Source organism: Schistocerca americana, chromosome 10 (genome assembly GCF_021461395.2).
Source record: "Schistocerca americana isolate TAMUIC-IGC-003095 chromosome 10, iqSchAmer2.1, whole genome shotgun sequence".
NCBI lineage: Eukaryota > Metazoa > Arthropoda > Insecta > Orthoptera > Acrididae > Schistocerca > Schistocerca americana.
Window position 1 is genome coordinate 150956104 of NC_060128.1, and position 22126 is coordinate 150978229.

The window sequence follows — 22126 nt, forward strand, 5'->3', positions numbered from 1 at the left end:
ACGGCGGGCTGGGCAAGCGGGCTGCAGTAATAACCCCACTGTCTATTCGCCTGTCGTCCCTGCACAGCTCAGTATCCAGCCTGTTTTAAATTTAACGCCATCCTCCACTCCTTTTTTTTATGACCGACTCGCTAGTAGGAATCTGACAGAAAAAAAGACAATATATTCTCTGTGTTGAGGCTCATAAGTGGATCGAAAGACTCATCACCTAGATATAAAATGCAGGGAATTCAGAAAGTGAATCAGAAGTGTCGCTCCTACGCTAAAGGGGCCCTCACACGCTCAATACTTACTGCGCAGTACTGAGTTTGCATAATAACATTGATGGTTTGCGCAATATACTGAAGGACAGCAGAGCATCAAAAATAATGACGCTTCCTCAGTATATTGCGCATTATATGAGGCGTGTTTTTTAAGTAAGTAAATTAAAAAAAAGACGTGCCAAGATATCTCAATAATTTTATTTTTACATGAATACCTATGCCTTAATCTACGCACTGACGCCATTACAGTCTGATTCTTCATTGTTTACGTTGTGTACTAAGTGTTTAAGATGGTCCGATAATCGCGCGTGCCGGCCTGTGTGGCCGTGCGGTTCTAGGCGCTTCAGTCTGGAACCGCGTGACAGCTACGGTCGCAGGTTCGAATCCTGCTTCGGGCATGGATGTGTGTTTAAGTAGTTAGGTTTAAGTAGTTCTAAGTTCTAGGGGACTGATGACCACAGAGGTTAAGTCCCATAGTGCTCAGAGCCATTTGAACCATTTTTTTAATCGAGTCCCGCCGACTTTGAAGTACGGTCTGTTATAACATTTCTTAGTGCTAAAGGCCTAAAAGCGATCGATATTCATCGTCAGATATGTGCAGTTTACGGAGAAACCGCTATGACTGATGGAATGGTAAGAAAGTGGGTGAGAGCATTTAAAGATGGCCGCACAAATGTGCATGATGAACAATGGAGTGGGCGTCCTTCGTTCGTTAATGAAAGTTTGGTGCAGTATGTGGAGAATAAGAAGAGAGAAAACAGGCACTCTACGATTTTCTCCTTGTGGGATAACTTCCCTAATGTTTCTCGTAGTGTTTTGTATGGCATTGTGACCGGGCACTTGCATTACCGAAAATTGTGCGGACGTTTGGTACCGAAAATGTTGACGGATGTGCAGAAAACCAAACGTTTAGACAGTGCATTGACTTTCCTTGAGCGGTACCACAACGACGGTGATGATTTCTTAAGCCAAATTGTTACGGGCGATGAAACCAGGGTGGCCTACGTCACACCAGAATCAAAGCAACAGTCCATGGAAGTTGAGCAAGGGGATCGTTTTGCTGCAAGATAATACCCGTCCGCATGTGGCCAATCGGACCAAAGATCTCATCACATCTTTTCGATGGGAAACTCTAGATCATCCTCCGTACAGCCCCGATCTTGCACCCAGTGACTACCATCTGTTCCTGCACTTGAAGAAACACCTGGGCAGTCAGCGTCTTCAAGATGATGACGAAGTCAAAACAGTGGTGATGCAGTGGTCAACAAGTCAGGCGGCAGACATCTATGAGGAGGGTATTCAAAAACTAGTACAACGTTATGACAAGTGCCTCAGTATTGATGGAAATTATGTAGAAAAGTAGATTAAGTTACAGGCTTTCAGGTAAAAATAAAATTATTGAGATATCTTAGCACGTCTTTTCTTAATTTCAAGACGGTGCTTATTTAAAAAACACGCTTCGTATGAGGATATTTAGTCACTTGTATATGAGACCGAAGTCGGTAGGAAGATGGAATTAAATGATAATTAAATGGATACCCTAGCTGCAAACAGGCGCTGATATACATCATTCGGGACATGTTGAAAATGTGTGCCCCAACTAGCACTCGAGCCCATAATCTCCTGCTTACATAGCAGCCGCTCTGTTCATCTGAGCCACCGAGGAGACGGGCACAGGGACTTAGCCCTTTCACGCTCCCCGTGAGACTCACATTCCCAGCATGTCCACACCACTACATTTGTAGTTCGCCTAACAGATGTTTGGCCATCACACTCACGGGGAGCGTGCTAGGGATACGTCCCTACAGGCGCACTATCCTCTGTGCCCTCGGTGGCTCAGATGGATAGAGCGTCTGCCATGTAAGCTGGAGTCCCGGGTTCGAGTCTAAGTTGGGGTACACATTTTCACCTGTCCCCGTTGATGCATATCAACGCTTGATTGCAGCTAGGGTGTCGACTTAATTATCATTTCATTCTAGAGTAGCTGCACCGTCATCAGTGCTATCTGTTCTCTCGGGAACAGATACCATCTTCATATATAGTGAAGATGGAATTACTTGCCAGAATTGCAGCTGCCTGTGATGTGATTCGAAACACACCAGGAACCTTCGCCAGGGTGCGTCAGAATCTTTTTTGCCGATGTCATGCTTGCTTTGGGGTTGACGGCTGTCACTTTGAGCAGATTTTGTGAGATACGGAAGAAATGGTACGTTCATTGTGTTAGTGCTGGTATTTGCAGTCAAGTGTAACTAAAGTAAATAAAAAAGTACGGAGTAATGTGACTTAATTCCTATTATCTCCTTAAACTGGCTTCTCCGAACCCAGATTTCCGACCTCAAATTCTTCAGTGGAGCGTTCTCTATATCCTGTTACATTTTTGCACTCTCTTACGAAAAGACCCTGTCTTGACGCAAAATTATTGCCCAATAAATGTGTATGAGGGCCCATGAAGGCCATTGAGCAGCAAGTGTGTTGCATTGTCAGAAGAGAGCAATGGATCCGCGTCTACTGCGCACATACAGTTGTACTGCCGTACGGATAACAGGAGCATCACGGTGTGCGAGCGAAATAGCGCAGCAGCTGGAAACGACTCCAGGTTTGAAGTACGCGGCTCATTATGATCCTTGTGAGCAAATGCTTACAACTGCAGACAGATTCAGTTTGAAACTCTGACGGTGTATGGGCCAAACGGAGCGTCGCATCATGCTGTAGTGAAATGATAACAACATTGACCGAGGACACACGCACGTGGATGAAGCTGGTCGGGAAGTTCACATCGTGCAACACGCGGTTTCCATATTTTCTGTAGGCTGAAAGAACATCTAGGGGCAGGAGGGTTTCGAATAATGAACACGTTCACGTATAGCTTCCTCTAAATGGCCCCGTGACCAAGGCTGGATTTCCACTGTCGAGGAATTCAGCAACTGGTACAACGCCCCGACCGTTGTTTACAGAAACTTGTTGATTACGTTGAAAAACAGTGGCGCGTATCTGTAGTGCAGTACTCATGAAAAGTTATGTGACCTGCCACCGTATGTTGTGTACAGTGTCCGCCTGATAGTAGATCTTCCCGCACACCAAGGAGGCTGTGCGGGTAGCCGCCCCGCCAGGGGGACGTCCTTAAACTGCTTTCAACAACTCCGAGATATTCCCCTTGTCTGGCTTCGGCTGTTCACCACGGAGTTTACGTTGCGTTCAAAGCGTGCTCGTCGAAGCAGTGTGTGCTGGCGGGTACGAGGCCCTAACACGTTCAATAATATTGTCATACTGTCAATAATTAACCGCTTTATGGCGTTATTGAAGTATTGTCAATACTGGAAACCTTGATGACTGGTGCTGATGGACCTCAAAAACTCTCAATATTGTCAATATATATTGAATATGTGAGGTTAAATACTGGCGGTTTGACAATATGCTCCATTCAGATGTTGGCAGAGCTGCAGAAACCAGCCACTTGTCGTTAGCGTGCGCTGTTTATTTTTTCAATTCGCCATTGTCCATGTCATACCTCAGATTCCATTTTCAAAGCGTCTTTAACACAAAAGAACTGTAAGGCGCCTATGCAAGGGTAATCACTGTATTTTTATATACCAGATTCGGATGGTTGGCGGAGGATTTTCTACAACATTGCTTAATTGCTTAATTTGAAAATATAGATTGTTGTGTTGCATAGCACTTTCGAAAAAATGCTCCCATCCGCAAAAAGTCATACATGTGCAATGATTAGTAATAGGTCTGCGAAATGCATTTCAGATTCACCAAATTATCCCAAAGCGTAAAAAAAAGTTTTACGTTAATTATATAAAAGGTCCTTGCTATGCAGATATCATCGCTTCAGAGGTTTCCATAAAATGTTACTAATTGTACTTGCTGTTATTACAGAACTAAACTAGAAGCATTAGAATGACTTGTCTGTCACCAGGCACCTCTAGGTTAGTCCTAATATCTTGTCGAATGCTGTTACCTCTCTCATCGACCTATTTTGCTTTTCTATTTTACTTCATATCGACACTAATAACTTGTACGATGCCGTCGGAACATAATTTATTAAATCCTTTCGGGTCCGTGAGTCTGATTTATGTCAGTAAATTAAGATGTCAGCAGTCGCTCCTTTTTTTTTAACCAATCTCGGACCGATTTCCTCTTTTTCATTGTTATCTGTTGCTTGAAAGCTATAGCTAATATAACTGCAGCAAACGATTTTTCTTTTGCGTGTTTGACGTCTTAACCTTGAGTTGTCAGCTGTCAATTTTTGTCAGTGTTATTGACAGTATGAGGTCGCTTCAGTATATTGAACGTATTAGAAACTAGTACTGTCAAAAAGTATTGAACGTGTGCTGGCCCCTTTAGGTACCTCTTTGCTGCGACAGGTCACGAGCCCTCGCAGCGCCTCTGAGATATTTAGGCCACCGCCGGATAGTGCTAAGTGAGTTACGCTCTACGCCTCGGAGTGCCAGCAGTTCCGTCTTGGCGCTCCACGCCGCCGGTTCGTCCTAGTCAGCCGTCACACACCAGTAGCACCGGCGCAGTAACGTCCCAGATTCCCACACCGCCGCCTACAACGGCTCTAGGGTTCGTCGTATAGGAACATCGCAGACAACGTCATACGAGACAGATTTCTGTTGTTCGCACTTGGGTGGATATTCACCCGTTTCGTAGAGAGAGCGTGGGTCACATTACAAATCTTTCAGTAACAAAATTACAAGTACGGCAGAATAAAGTAATCCATGCACAACTCTGGAGGTGCCTTTTCTCCATAATCCGTCCACAGACGATAATGAAGGTAAGATATTTTTATGACTCTGAGGCCAGCGAGGTGGTGCAGTGGTTTGCACACTGGACTCGCATTTGGGAGGAGGACGGTTCAAACCCCTTGTCCGGCCATCCTGATTTGGGTTTGCCGTGATTTCTCCTAAGTCGCATCAGGCAATTTCCAGGATGGTTCCTTTGAGAGGGCAGGGTTGATCTCCTTCCCCGTCCTTCCCTAATCCGATGGGACAAATGACCTCACTGCTCGCTCCCCTCCTTCAAATCAACCAACCAACTGATGATGAAACTTCCTGGCAGATTAAAACTGTGTGCCGGACCGAGACTCGAACTCCGGACCTTGGCCTTTCGCTCTACCAACTGAGCTACCCAAGCACGACTCACGCCCCGTCATCACAGCTTTACTTCTGCCAATACCTCGTCTCCTACCTTCCAAACTTTACAGAAGTTCTCCTGCGAACCATGCAGAACTAGCACCCCTGAAAGAAAGGATATTGCGGATACATGGCTTAGCCACAGCCTGGGGCATGATACTGGAATGAGATTTTCACTCTGCAGCGGAGTGTGCGCTGATATGAACCCACCTGGCAGATAAAAACTGTGTGCCGGAACGAGTTTTAATCTTCCAGCAAGTTTCATATCAGCGCACACTCCGCTGCAGAGTGAAAATCTCATTCTGGCAACTGATGATGGTTGCAGTGATGCTCTTCCAGTATCCCGCAATGAATAGCAACAGCTGCGTGAGGAATGGAATAAAATTCTGTTGACAGCCATTCAGCTTTTTTTTTTTTTTAGCTTGTTCTCTTTTTGACTCATCAGTTTTCTGACTGATGCGATGCGACCCGCAAGGAACTCCTCTCGCCGGCCGGGGTAGCCGAGCGGTTCTGGGCGCTACAGTCTGGAACCGCGCGACCGCTACGGTCGCAGGTTCGAATCCTGCCTCGGGCATGGATGTGTGTGATGTCATTAGGTTAGTTAGGTTTAAGTAGTTTCAAGTTCTAGGGGACTGATGACCTCAGAAGTTAAGTCCCATAGTACTCAGAGCCATTTGAGCTCCTCTCTTGTGCTAGTGTCCTCATCTCATAGTACGAAGCACTTGCCCTCTACCTCCTGAATTATTCGCTAGATACAGAGGTTCAAGAAAAATATGGAAATGTCGCGAGAAATACATGCTTGAACACAAATGAGCTGTGCACGGCTCGCGTCTATTCCATTTATTGTTTGTCATCTTCTATTACGGTACTCCCGCCTCGTTTTCTTATTCCATTTACTGCCTTACTTGCGTGTGAGCATCAGCAGCAGCGCGTATCGATAAGTGCACTGTTTATCATCTCTGGAGCGACCGGTAGTATTTCCGGGTCGTCGTGTGTCTGGCAGTCAGTTGGAGACGGACCAGCAGTGCAGTGGGGACGCAGCAGCAGTGAAGTCGGGGGACGGAGCGCCGGTGAGGCGCCGACAGCCAGTGCTCGCCGACCGCTGGCGACACACATGAACTGTCCGACGGAGGGATATTGGAGCGGGACGACTGTTGGTTGGTCGTGTCATCGGCCGACGTATATTTGGTCCTTCCACCGTTTCCAGACCTGGGAGATGGTCGGTTGGTGTAGAGCAGCGAGGAAGACCCCGCAGCGCGTGGTTTGGCCGGGAGCGCTGGCGGTGTCTATGTAGTGTCGGAGTGTGTGGTGCTGTTCCCATTGCTACAAGGTTCGTGGCTCACCGATCCTGGACATGAGTTTTGACTTAATCTACCAGCAGGTCACAACTCTTCACATTATGTCGTTTGGAGTTCGTTGTCAGCTGTTGGGTCATTCCCGCAAGCAATAACGTGAGTTTTCAAGTTGGCTAATTTTAGCCATCCTCCGGTGGTTTAACTCTACTTGGTTATTTGAACTGAAGTGCACCAGCGGACTCTTCTACCTTGCGGCCGTTAACGTTCTGGTTACCTGCCCTGGCCGTTGACGTAAATTTAGGCAGTGTATTTTCCTCATCGTGTTGTAGCTGTCCAGCATGGTGTGTAGTTTGACAGCTCAATGTATAATTGGTTGTAGGCGCCAATACCTTCTACGTTCTTCCATTTATTTCCCTGTTGAGTGCTCGTCGGGTGAAGCGGAGGATAGCTTGTCGGTGGGTATGTTGATTGTCTGTCAGTTGGGTTGTCGTCGGATCGATGATGGTTGGGCCGACTGCCTATTTCACCTGAGCATTAGTGTTTTAATTCCAAGCCGACCCTCGGAAACTTCTGAGCACCGTTGGTGTACTGCCTTTTCTTGTTTGTTCTTGTTGTTTGTACTAGTATGGATTCTAGCCGATTTTTAGATTAAGGTTGATTTGCCCTTAAGATGTCCGATGGTTTGGGTCTTGAACCTAATTTAAGAACTGTTTTACGTAAAGCCTTTGGCATTTTTAAAACTGATGTTATTGAGCTTTAAGTGTTGGGCCTTCAGCCGATTTTGAATTTAAGTTTTTTGCTCCTGAAGGGTCAGATTCTATGGGCCTTCAGCCTAATTAAGGAACTGTTTAAGATAAGGCTTTGCCTTTGAATTTCTGATTTTGGTTGAGCTTTAAGTTATTGGCTTTCAGCCGTTTTTAAATTAAACTGGTCTTGCCCTTGAGGCATGAGATTGTATGGCGCATTCAGCAGGTAGTTAAGTTCCAAAACTAAATCTGTGTTCTTTTTTAAAAAACTTCGCTCTTGTAATGTTTGATCAAATAAAAGGTTGTATGTTCGACTGTAACTGACAGCCGATTGTTTTGGCCCCTTTCCACAACTTGAACTATCTGTCCTGTCCTGCGGGCATAGCAGGGCGTCTCAATAAATACATATACTAGTCAAACCAGCAGGTTAAGCTGTTGTATTTCACCAGTAACGGTACCTGTGCATTGACCTCAGTACGTTCCAAGTGTCAGTCTTCGTCAGAAGAGTGTTGTGTGTACTTACGAGTGCTTTATGTTGGAGCGAAGTGAATTCGAAAGTAGTCCTTGTATGGTAGATGCTTCCATAAGCAAGGTAGCCGAAGTGTTTGTTGTTTCATGAAGACCTTTACCACACACAGGGAAATCAGAAAAACATCAGCCACGAAGTGACAACAACGACGAAAATGTGAGTCTACTGATCGTGACAAACGGTCATTGAAGACGATTGTGACGTGACACAGCTGCGAAAGATACTGCAGAATTGAACGTAGCACTCCTGAACCTTTTTAGCAACGAAAATCCCCGAATGAAGGTTCTTGAACAGGGAACTGCAGGGCAAGTTGTAAGTCCAAAACCACTGACCAGTGATGCAAATGCCCGTAACAGTAAAACGGGACGCCGAAGTTACAACACCTGGACTATGGAGCAATGGAAGAAAGTCGTGTGATAGGATGAGTCTTATTGCAGAATGTTGCAACATCTGTCTGTCCTTACGTTCCAACAGTGAAATATGGCGGGGGTTCGGTGACGATTTGGGCAACCATATCATGGTATTCCTCGCCCCAAGTTCACTCAGAGAGATCGCGTAAGTCCCATGGCTTATGTGTCCATTTTGGCTGATCATGTCCATCCCACGGCACCATCTTTGTTTCCCGAAGGTGATGTGGCGGTGCAAGACAACAATGCCACTGTTCACACAACTCGCATCATCCAAGACTGGTTCTGTAAACAGGATCTATTGTCGCAACCACCCTGGCCACCACAGTCAGCTGATGTGAATAGCAAGTAGTTTAACGTCTAAGTACAGCAAAGCCACGGGAGCTCCGTCATTGAGAAGGCAGTGACGTTAAACTCTTGTGATGAAAAACCTATAAAAAGGCCTGGTCGTCATTATTGCCGCCTTTTTTCCTTGATTGTTTCGTTAAAGGGCGGGGAACTCGTGTCAGTTAGCGAGATAATAATTAGATTGGACTTTATCGTGTTAAGATTCACGATAAACTGTTAGAATATTACGGAGATTAAAAGTGATGTAGTGTACTATCTCTGACTGTTGGTAGCAACGGAGTAATAAGGGGATTTTAGGACTTGAGTGCTAGATTGGGAACTTACGGACATACAGACGACAGAAACTCAAATTAGCTGCTGATACAAGTGAATTCAGAGGTACCGGTATTCAGATATAAACGTGTGGACTTTTTAAAGTGTGTACCGTTAGTTGCGAATCTGGACGTAGAGCGCGTGCATATCGGCATTTGCGGGCTATTTAGATTCCTCCAGGCTAGGAACCTTTTAAATAGACCATCATCCATCACCATCTTAATCCTTGAATATAGAGTGAAAGTGAAATACAAGAGTGTTGTACTTACTTCATTTACCTAGTACTAATCAGCGAAGGTTTTACGGAACCAAAGCTATTCAGCAGTAAGTCAGCACCATCTAGCGGAAAGCGTAGGCATTAACTAACACGCTGACTGAAGCGAACGTTTACTGTTTTACGGACTGCTTAATATGAACTTCTGTGACTCTTTGACGTCCCCACTCCCTCCGAAAGGTGGCGTGGGCTGTCTTAATCATAAAAGGGGAGAGTTTTAGCCGGGCAAATTACTAAATAAAAGCGATATTTACAAGACACGCAGTAGTAGCAAAACACAAGGCCCGCACCTCATCGGAGAGTCGTCGCTGCCACGTCGGGAAGTAAAACCGGAAAACCTACCGACGATACGTATCTACGAGCAGACGTCGACGTGGAGTACCTAAAAAGGGAACCACAAGAGAGTTGGGGATGCTTCAACAACTACTTCTAGTCTTCGAGAGAAAGATGTTAAGGAACACTTTTAAAAATTGATTGAAAACAATCTTGACCATCATAAAATATTTATTTGCAATGGTTACCGGGTTTGGTCAGAATGTGACCGTCTTCAGACCATCCATACCATGATCGTAGGCGGTGAATGCGTTGTGACTCCACGAATGTAAACTGCTATAAATATTTTATTGCTGTCAACACTAGTTTTAATTTATTTTTAAGGTATTGTAACCAGACCACTGTTTTTCTCCACGAGAAATGTTGTCAGAAATTATTAAGGAAAGTATTTGGCCGCAACCCACAGAACCAACCAGAGAAATGGAGGATATTAAAAACCATGAACTGGCAGATCAGTGTTCATAAGCTGATGTTGGCCGACAGACGAACGAACGATTTATGTGGGCAAGACACCTAATTATGGCAACGTCCTTGCCGCAGTGGATACACCGGTTCCCGTGAGATCACCAAAGTTAAGCGCTGTCGGGCGTGGTCGGGACTTGGATGGGTGACCATCCAGGCCGCCATGCGCTGTTGCCATTTTTCGGGGTGCACTTAGTCTCGTAATGCCAATTGAGGAGCTACTCGACCGAATAGTAGCGGCTTCGGTCAAGAATCCCATCATAACGGCCGGGAGAGCGGTGTGCTGACCCCACGTCCCTCCTATCCACATCCTCCCCTGAGGATGACATGGCGGTCGGATGATCCCGGTAGGCCACTCATGGCCTGAAGACGGAGTGCTAAAAAAAAAAAAAAAAAAAAACCTAATTATGATGGAAGAGGAAAAACAACCGCGGGTAACATTCTCAGGATCCGTGGAGGGCAGAAGGGGCCGAAGAAGGCTCTGGATGGGGTGCAGGAATGATCTCCACAGGGGTACGGAGACGGTGGACCTCGCAAAACAGGAAAAGAAATGATTGGCAGATGAATGTAGAGAACACCCAAGGTAGTCTAGACCTAAGCAACAGTTAAGAAAAGAGTAGTTCAACGAGGAATCCCATTTCTGACTGACTCTTATACATCCCTTGCTTCGTCCGTCAAGTGATCCCCAATTTCGATGTCACTAATTTCATTTCTGCTACTACTTATCACTATGATCTTTCATTGGTTTACTCTCGATTCACAGTGTGTTTATTAGACCTGTCGGTCCCACTCAACAGTCTGCAGTGTCTTATCAGGGCTGTATTCCTAGAAAATGAAATAAAATAATGAAGTGATTTTTTGGATGCTAATCGTTCAAGAGGTGAGACACATCGCATTGACGAAAATAGGAGTATAAGATCATGATGGAATAAATTCTGAGTACTAATGATAGAATGGAAACTCATGCTTTGAATAAAATTTCGTAATCTGGTCTTCTTTTGCGAACCAATGTACCTGGTGATCAAAAAATCAGTATAACTTTGAATAAATCACGGAATAATGTAGATAGAGAGGTACAAATTGACACACATGATTCGAATGACATGGGGTTTTATTAGAAACAAAAAAAAATACAAAGTTCAAAAAATGTCCGACAGATGGCGCTTCATCTGATCAGAATAGCAATAATTAGCATAACAAAGTAAGACAAAGCAAAGATGATGTTCTTTACAAGAAATGCTCAATATGTCCACCATAATTCCTCAACAATAGCTGTAGTCGAGAAATAATGTTGTGAACAGCACTGTAAAGCATGTCCGGAGTTATGGTGAGGGATTGGCGTCGGATGTTGTCTTTCACAGCATCCCTAGAGATGTCGGTCGATCACGATACACTTGCGACTTCAGGTAATCCCAAAGCCAATAATCGCACGGACTGAGGTGGCCAAGCATGACGAAAGTGGCGGCTGAGCACACGATCATCACCAAACGACGCGCGCAAGAGACCTTTCACACGTCTAGCAATATGGGGTGGAGCGCCATCCTGCATAAACATCGTACGTTCCAGCAGGTGTTTATCAGCCAGGCTGCGGATGATGCGATTCTGTAACATATCGGCGTACCTCTCACCCGTCACGGTAGCAGTTACAAAACCAGAATCCCGCATTTCCTCGAAGAAGAAAGAAGGCCCTATAACGGTAGATGTGGTAAATCCAACTCATGCCGTGACTTTCTCGTCGTGCAATGGAGTTTCCACGATAGTTCTAGGATTTTCGGTAGCCTAAATTCTGCAGTTGTGGACGTTGACAGACCCTCGGAGCGTGAAATCAGCTTCGTCGGTCCACAACACGTTACTCAACCAATCGTCATCTTCCACCATCTTTTGAAACGCCCACACCGCAAATGCCCTCCGCTTCACTAAATCGCCAGGTAACAGTTTATGATGCCGATGGATTTTGTACGGATAGCATCGCAGGGTACGCCTAAGTGCTAACAAACAGTAGTGTATGGAATGCCGGTGCGACGTTCGACTGCACGAGCGCTGACTTCCCCGTGCATAGACGAACCCGCTACAGTCTCCATTTCTTCCTGAACTGTCTCAGCAGCATTACGCCTTGTGCTCGGTCGGCCACTACGGGGTCTATCGTCTAAACAACCCGTGACTCCGAAATTCGAAATCATTCTCGCCACAGCTGCATTTGTCAACGGACCTTTACCCGCTCGAGTCCCCTTCCTATGGCGATAGGATCGTAACGCTGAACTAGCACATTGCCCATTCTGATAACACGGCTTCACTAAAAGCGCCGTTTCAGGTAATGTCAACATGCTGCGACTGCTGGCGCATCTGATTCTCTCTCTCATTACAGCTCCTTTTATACACGATTGTCATGCGCAGTCACTGACGTTTTGCTGTCCAGAGCCATCTGTCTGACATTTTGTGAACTTTTTTTTCCTAATAAAACCCCATGCCATTCCAAGCATGTGTGTCAGTTTTTACCTCTGGTGGTTTATTAAGTTTTCAAATTTATAGTGACTTTTTGATGACCCGGTATTTTCCAAGTAAGCTGTGTAAACACAATTATTTGATTACTAATGTCGGCAACACGTGTTACCGTCCTCAGATCCGTATAACTGGGCAATGGTAGGTGTATCATACACGGCTTACACCGCTCTGTCACTTGAGGACTACACAGGATACATAACAGAGTCGAAGCATTGCAATGACATGCTAGTTGTTCTATCAGAAAGTAGGTACAACTGTGAACACGAGTAGGACAGATATATGCCACATCCTGGTGCTTCATGGTATGAAACCATCAAGCTGTCAGTTAACCAAAGAGTAAAGTTTCGTTACCTGAGATTTCCAGCTCATGTTTAAGTCGGTGCAGGAATCGCCGTTGGAGCGCAGAGAAGCTAAGCGAGGCAATACCGTCAAAATATTTAACTGCAAGTCATAAATGATTTACATGACAATAGCGAGGGCATGCAGCTTTACTGTATGGTTAAATGATGATGGCGTCCTCTTGGGTAAAATATTCCGGAGGTAAATTAGTCCCCCATTCTGATCTCTGGGCGGGGACTACTCAAGAGACGTCGTTATCAGGAGAGAGAAAACTGGCGTCCTACGGATCGGAGCGTGGAATACACTTAGCAGATTCAGAAGGATGTAGGCTGCAGTACGCACTGGGAGATGAAGCAGCTTCCACAGGATAGAGTAGCATGGAGAGCTGCACCAAACCAGTCTCAGGACTGAAGACCGCAACAACAACAGCAACGATACTTGGACTTCCCAAAAGAGAAAATTAGACTGCAGACTTGTGGAAATGAACATGGGAATGCCATGTGGCTAGGCCTTCCGTCGGGTAGACCGTTCGCCTGGTGCAAGTCTTCCGAGTTGACGCCACGTCGGCGACTTGGTCGATGGGGATGAAATGATGATGATGATGATGATAAGGACTACACAACACCCGGTCCCTGAGAGGAGAAAACCTCGAACCCGGGTCGTTAGGCATGACATCCCATCGCGCTGACCACGCAGCTACCGGAGGAGGATTGTGGAAATGCAGAAGTACATTGGACAGCGCGTTGAAGAAGCTCGATTGTCGGGTCACCAAACCAACCACTTGCAAGTGCTTAATTAGCTGTAAACTTATAAATGCTTCACAATTAGTAGAACAAAAAAATGGTTCAAATGGCTCTGAGCATTATGGGACTCAACTTCTGAGGTCATCAGTCCCCTAGAACTTGTTGTTGTTGTTGTTGTGGTCTTCAGTCCTGAGACTGGTTTGATGCAGCTCTCCATGCTACTCTATCCTGTGCAAGCTTTTTCATCTCCCAGTACCTACTGCAACCTACATCCTTCTGAATCTGCTTAGTGTATTCATCTCTTGGTCTCCCTCTACGATTTTTACCCTCCACGCTGCCCTCCAATACTAAATTGGTGATCCCTTCATGCCTCAGAACATGTCCTACCAACCGATCCCTTCTTCTGGTCAAGTTGTGCCACAAACTTCTCTTCTCCCCAATCCTATTCAATACTTCCTCATTAGTTATGTGATCTACCCATCTAATCTTCAGCATTCTTCTGTAGCACCACATTTCGAAAGCTTCTATTCTCTTCCTGTCCAAACTATTTATCGTCCATGTTTCACTTCCATACATGGCTACACTCCATACGAATACTTTCAGAAATGACTTCCTGACACTTAAATCTATACTCGATGTTAACAAATTTCTCTTCTTCAGAAACACTTTCCTTGCCATTGCCAGCCTACATTTTATATCCTCTCTACTTCGACCATCATCAGTTATTTTGCTCCCCAAATAGCAAAACTCCTTTACTACTTTAAGTGCCTCATTTCCTAATCTAATTCCCTCAGCATCACCCAACTTAATTAGACTACATTCCATTATCCTTGTTTTGCTTTTGTTGATGTTCATCTTATATCCTCCTTTCAAGACACTGTCCATTCCATTCAACTGCTCTTCCAAGTCCTTTGCTGTCTCTGACAGAATTACAATGTCATCGGCGAACCTCAAAGTTTTTATTTCTTCTCCATGAATTTTAATACCTACTCCGAATTTTTCTTTTGTTTCCTTTACTGCTTGCTCAATATACAGATTGAACAACATCGGGGAGAGGCTACAACCCTGTCTTACTCCCTTCCCAACCACTGCTTCCCTTTCATGTCCCTCGACTCTTATAACTGCCATCTGGTTTCTGTACAAATTGTAAATAGCCTTTCGCTCCCTGTATTTTACCCCTGCCACCTTTAGAATTTGAAAGAGAGTATTCCAGTCAACATTGTCAAAAGCTTTCTCCAAGTCTACAAATGCTAGATACGTAGGTTTGCCTTTCCTTAATCTTTCTTCTAAGATAAGTCGTAAGGTCAGTATTGCCTCACGTGTTCCAGTGTTTCTACGGAATGCAAACTGATCTTCCCCGAGGTTGGCTTCTACTAGTTTTTCCATTCGTCTGTAAAGAATTCGTGTTAGTATTTTGCAGCTGTGACTTATTAAGCTGATAGTTCGGTAATTTTCACATCTGTCAACACCTGCTTTCTTTGGGATTGGAATTATTATATTCTTCTTGAAGTCTGAGGGTATTTCGCCTGTTTCATACATCTTGCTCACCAGATGGTAGAGTTTTGTCAGGACTGGCTCTCCCACGGCCGCCAGTAGTTCCAATGGAATATTGTCTACTCCGGGGGCCTTGTTTCGACTCAGGTCTTTCAGTGCTCTGTCAAACTCTTCACGCAGTATCATATCTCCCATTTCATCTTCATCTACATCCTCTTCCATTTCCATAATATTGTCCTCAAGTACATCGCCCTTGTATAGACCCTCTATATACTCCTTCCACCTTTCTGCTTTCCCTTCTTTGCTTAGAACTGGGTTTCCATCTGAGCTCTTGATATTCATACAAGTCGTTCTCTTATCTCCAAAGGCCTCTTTAATTTTCCTGTAGGCGGTATCTATCTTACCCCTAGTGAGATAGGCCTCTACATCCTTACATTTGTCCTCTAGCCATCCCTGCTTAGCCATTTTGCACTTCCTGTCGATCTCATTTTTGAGACGTTTGTATTCCTTTTTGCCTGTTTCACTTACTGCATTTTTATATTTTCTCCTTTCATCAATTAAATTCAATATTTCTTCTGTTACCCAAGGATTTCTACTAGCCCTAGTCTTTTTACCTACTTGATCCTCTGCTGCCTTCACTACTTCATCCCTCAAAGCTACCCATTCTTCTTCTACTGTATTTATTTCCCCCATTCCTGTCAATTGCTCCCTTATGCTCTCCCTGAATCTCTGTACAACCTCTGGTTCTTTTAGTTTATCCAGGTCCCATCTCCTTAAATTCTCACCTTTTTGCAGTTTCTTCAGTTTTAATCTACAGGTCATAACCAATAGATTGTGGTCAGAGTCCACATCTGCCCCTGGAAATGTCTTACAATTTAAAACCTGGTTCCTAAATCTCTGTCTTACCATTATATAATCTATCTGATACCTTTTAGTATCTCCAGGGTTCTTCCATGTATACAACCTTCTTTCATGATTCTTAAACCAAGTGTTAGTTATGATTATGTTGTGCTCTGTGCAAAATTCGAACAGGCGGCTTCCTCCTAGAACTTAGAACTACTTAAACCTAACTAACCTAAGGACATCACACACATCCATGCCCGAGGCAGGATTCGAATCTGCGACCGTAGAGGTCGCGCGGTTCCAGACTATACCGCCTAGAACCGCTCGGCCACCCTGGCTGGCTTAGTAGAACAGGATCATAATGATGATGAAATGAATGAAATCAATACATTTCCAGTTCTTAAGTATATTACAAAATATTAAACTTAAGACCTCTTTCTCTGCGGGTCCATTCGAGAGAACGAGGAAGGACTAAAAGATAAGAGGCGAAAAAACGAGTAAAACCTAAATTGAAAACGAGTTGTTTAAAAAAAAAAAGCTTCGCGCACTTTACGTAGCTTTTATCCTATACGCTGATGAGATACCCTCTGGCTTTAAATAACGATACGTTGTGGGATTCATCGGTGGCATGCAGAATAACTAGGGAATGAATGGTGTGCAAAGCCTGTCGATTATCTTAACTAGGGTGGAGAGAGAGAGAGAGAGAGAGAGAGAGAGAGAGAGAGAGAGAGAGAGGAGGGGGGAGGGGGGAGGGGGGGTTGCGTGTGGATGCGTATGCGTGCGTGGGTTGGGGAGTGGGTGGATGCGTGTTTCTGGGTGAGTGCGTGGGTGCTTGTGTGCGCGTTAATGCTCGCAAAGCTTCACATCATCTGGTTGCGTTGCTGCACATGCGCGCCTGCTCTGGGGTGCTACCGTCCATTAGCCCCATATACAGGTTATCGCTGTTCACACTCGACCTTTCTCCGAGCGAGTATACGAACGGGGGATTTCGGGATGACGTCACATCGCTGCTCGGTTCCTAAGTGCACATCGCACTGTCTGCTTAGCTGTCGCCATCAGGCACGCAACGGGGGCATTGTTTTCTCGTCGCTCTTTCAGATTCTCGCTTATGGCAGCTCATCCCGTCACGCGATTTATCCTCCGTTTACTTTGCCCCTCTCTGTTCGCATCCGCATCGATTTCCATCTTTGACTGGCATATGTGATAGGACGCACCTAGTTTTGCAGAGGTGCAAATAACTTAGTCGGCCGCTGTGGCCGAGCGGTTCTAGGAGCTTCAGTCCGGAACCACGCGGCTGCTACGATCGCAGGTTCGAATCCTGCCTCGCGCATGGATGTGTGTGATGTCCTTAGGTTAGTTAGGTTTAAGTAGTTCTAAGTTCTAGGGGACTGATAACCTCAGATTTTAAGTCCCATAGTGCTTAGAGCCATTTGAACCATTTGAACAAAGGGTGGGAAGACATTCGTTAACTTCCATGACACTAAAGGGCGTTGCAGAGGATAAAAATTTGGAGGAAGACAGAGGCTTGAATACATCCAGCAAATACAGTAATAGAGGACGTAGGTTGCGAGTGCTACTCTGAGATGAAGAGGTTGGGACAGGAGAGATGCGGGCCGCATCAGACTAACCACTGATGACTCAGAAAATCATTCGTTAAAACTGTAGCACTATAAATAATGTATTAAACTAAGAAGCGGTGACAGTGTAAATGACAGTGTGCAAATTACCCACATTACATTCGTTCAGTATTTGAGAATGAGACCATATAGCGACTTCCAACAGTCTTAACACACAATATCAAATCTTTTCGAAACTTTTCCTTGCTGCAACCTCCTCTCTCACTACAGCACCAACCCTTTCCCCCTCCCCCCTTCCAAAGAAAAAGTAAAGAGTAGAACACCGAATAATCTGGAAACTTTTATAAGCGGAAGCCAATTTTCAGAATTTCAGCGCAGCTATGGAAAGTTAATCCCAGTTTCTTTGCCTCTTCCTGAATTCTTGATAAAGCCGAGCGGTGTAGGCTGCGTCGGGCTGCCCCAAATACGAGAGGTCGCTCCCTGCAGAAGCCGAATTCCATTTAATCGCAGCGCCACCGAAATGAAAACTGCTTTCTGCGGCTGGCAATCAGCTTCCAACGTCATTCCAATAAGCCACAAAGATTACTTTCCGCTCGGCTTGTAATTAACATTTAAATTACTGACAACATCGACCACGTTTATTATTCATATATCGTTTTCCGAGTAAAATTTGACAGGTAGATATCCCCGCAACCGCTTAATTATTTGTTGGCTACGAAACAGGATTTGCACTAACACATTCAAATAAGAATGACACCTTTAGTTGTTCGCACTGAAAGCTCCCGCCCCCCCTCCCCCACTCTCTCTCTCTCTCTCTCTCTCTCTCTCTCTCTCTCTCTCTCTCTATATATATATATATATATATATATATATATATATATATATATATATTACAAAAAGGTACCGCCAAACTTCCAGGAAACATTCCTCACACACAGATTATAGAAAAGATTTTATGTTGACATGTGTCCGGAAACGCTTAATTTCCATGTTAGAGCTCATTTTAGTTTGGTAGAGGCGGACCAATTCCATGGCCTCCACGCTCTCCTGACCTCAACCTTCTTGACTTTCATTTATGGGGGCATTTGAAAGCTCTTGGCTACCCAACCCCGGTACCAAATGTAGAGACTATTCGCGCTCGTATTGTGGACGGCTGTGACACAATACGCCATTCTCCAGGGCTGCATCAGCGGATCAGGGATTCCATGCGACGGAGGGTGGATGCATGTATTCTCGCTAACGGAGGACGTTTCGAACATTTCGTGTAACAAAGTGTTTGAAGTCACGCTGGTACGTTCTGTTGCTGTGTTTTTCCATTCCATGATTAATGTGGTTTGAAGAGAAGTAATAAAATGAGCTCTAACGTGGAAAGTAAGCGTTTCCGGACACATGTCCACATAACATATTTTCTTTCTTTGTGTGTGAGGAATGTTTCCTGAAAGTTTGGCCGTACCTTTTTTTAACACCCTGCATAGGACACCTTTCACGTTCACTGAGGATATTGTATCACAGACACAGTCCCTGTGACTGTTCAGAGATGTCACTAAATCCGCACAAAGATGTAAACAACCATGCACGAGCAGCGCCTATTAGACGGAGGGGGTCCGACAGCCGATCAGTTCCTGTCATTCCACCAGGGAGGAGGTACACGGCTCGTGTTGTTTGTAGTTGAAACATGCCGAGACGTTGAATACCGCGGCTCGATCGCGTCCGCATTGTTACTTTGCACCAGGAAGGGCTCTCAACAAGGGAAGTGTCCAGGCGTCTTAGAGTGAACCAAAGCGGACATGGAGGAGATACAGAGGAACTGCCGATGACATGCCTCGCTCAGGCCGCTCAAGGGCTGCTACTGCAGTGGATGACCGCCACTACCAACGGAGTATGGGTCGGAGGAACCCGGGCAGCAACGCCACCATGTTGAAAAATGCTTTTCGTGCAGCCACAGGACGTCGTGTTACGACTCAAACTGTGCGCAATACGCTGCGTGATGCGAAACTTCCCTCCCGGTGTCTGTAGCGAAGTCCATCTTCGTAACCACGACACCATGCAGCGCGGTTCAGATGGGCCCAAAACATGCCGAATGAGCCTCTCAGGATAGGCGTCACGTTCTCTCCAGCTGTGAGTGTCGCATATGCCTTGAACCAGACAATCGTCGGAGACGTGTTTGGAGGCAACCCGGTCAGGCAGAACGCCTTTGACACAGCAAGGTGGAAATTCCGCCGCGCGGGATTTGCCGAGCGGTCTAAGGCGCTGCAGTCATGGACTGTACGGCTGGTCTCGGCGGAGGTTCGAGTCCTCCCTCAGGCATGGGTGTGTGTGTTTGTCCTTAGGATAATTTAGGTTAAGTAGTGTGTAAGCTTATGAGCTGATGACCTTAGCAGTTAAGTCCCGTAAGATTTCACACACATTTTTTGTTGTTGTGTAAATTCCCTGAAGTTTTGGGGCGGCATTATGTGAGGCCGACGTACGCCGCTGGTGGTCATGGAAGTCGGCGTAACCGCTGTACGATACGTGAATTCCATCCTCCGACCGATAGTGCAACCAAATCGGCAGCATATTGGCGAGGCATTCGTCTTCATGGACGACAGTTCGCGCCCCTGTCGTTCCCATCTTGTGAATGACTTCCTTCAGGATAACGAAATCGCTCGACTAGAGCGGCCAGCTTGTTCTCCAGACATGAACCCTATCGAGCATGGCTGGGATAGACTGAAAAGCGCTGTTTATGGACGACGTGATCCACTAACATCTGAGAGGGATCTACGCCGATTCGCCTTTGAGGCGTGGGCAATCTGGCCCAACACTGCCTTGATAAACGAATAGAGGCATGCATCAATGCAAGAGGACATGCTACTGGGTATTAGAGGTACCGGTGTGTGCAGCAATCTGGACCACCACCTCTGAAGGTCTCGCTGTATGGTGGTACAACAAGTAATGTGTGGTTCTCGTGAGCAATAAAAAGGCCGGAAATGATGTTTATGTTGATCTCTACTCCAATTTTCTGTACATGTTCCGGAAGGCTCGGAACTGAGGTGATGCAAAACTCTTTTTGATGTGTGTACACGAATGAGTAACTGGAGTAATAAACATACAAACTAGTTCAAAAATATGTGACGAAATCCAAGTAGATTTGGTTTTAAAGAATGAAATCTGTCGCCTGCATTTACGAGAGCCGTTCAATAACTAATTTTTCAGGCATCCAATACACCATATTATTCCCCAAGCTTTTCGGTACAGAAAGCTGTTTTTCAACATAATTTCCTACCAATGCGACAGCCTTAAGCTCGTGAGCAATAAAAAGGCCGGAAATGATGTTTATGTTGATCTCTACTCCAATTTTCTGTACATGTTCCGGAAGGCTCGGAACCGAGGTGATGCAAAACTCTTTTTGATGTGTGTACACGAATGAGTGACTGGAGTAATAAACATACAAACTAGTTCAAAAATATGTGACGAAATCCAAGTAGATTTGGTTTTAAAGAATGAAATCTGTCGCCTGCATTTACGAGAGCCGTTCAATAACTAATTTTTCAGGCATCCAATACACCATATTATTCCCCAAGCTTTTCGGTACAGAAAGCTGTTTTTCAACATAATTTCCGACCAATGCGACAGCCTTAAGCTCGTGAGCAATAAAAAGGCCGGAAATGATGTTTATGTTGATCTCTACTCCAATTTTCTGTACATGTTCCGGAAGGCTCGGAACTGAGGTGATGCAAAACTCTTTTTGATGTGTGTACACTAATGAGTGACTGGAGTAATAAACATACAAACTAGTTCAAAAATATGTGACGAAATCCAAGTAGATTTGGTTTTAAAGAATGAAATCTGTCGCCTGCATTTACGAGAGCCGTTCAATAACTAATTTTTCAGGCATCCAATACACCATATTATTCCCCAAGCTTTTCGGTACAGAAAGCTGTTTTTCAACATAATTTCCGACCAATGCGACAGCCTTAAGCTCGTGAGCAATAAAAAGGCCGGAAATGATGTTTATGTTGATCTCTACTCCAATTTTCTGTACATGTTCCGGAAGGCTCGGAACCGAGGTGATGCAAAACTCTTTTTGATGTGTGTACACGAATGAGTGACTGGAGTAATAAACATACAAACTAGTTCAAAAATATGTGACGAAATCCAAGTAGATTTGGTTTTAAAGAATGAAATCTGTCGCCTGCATTTACGAGAGCCGTTCATTAACTAATTTTTCAGGCATCCAATACACCATATTATTCCCCAAGCTTTTCGGTACAGAAAGCTGTTTTTCAACATAATTTCCGACCAGTGCGACAGCCTTAAGCTCGTGAGCAATAAAAAGGCCGGAAATGATGTTTATGTTGATCTCTACTCCAATTTTCTGTACATGTTCCGAAAGGCTCGGAACCGAGGTGATGCAAAACTCTTTTTGATGTGTGTACACGAATGAGTGACTGGAGTAATAAACATACAAACTAGTTCAAAAATATGTGACGAAATCCAAGTAGATTTGGTTTTAAAGAATGAAATCTGTCGCCTGCATTT

General features: G+C 45.0%; 1 protein-coding gene and 1 pseudogene across 2 annotated transcripts in view; both read left to right on the forward strand.

Moving 5' to 3' along the window:
- The window catches only part of LOC124552606, a 288912-nt gene that overhangs the window by 81533 nt on the left and 185253 nt on the right, over positions 1–22126 (forward strand). The gene's annotated exons all lie outside the window — the stretch shown is intronic.
- LOC124552795 lies at positions 10170–10287 on the forward strand (annotated as a pseudogene).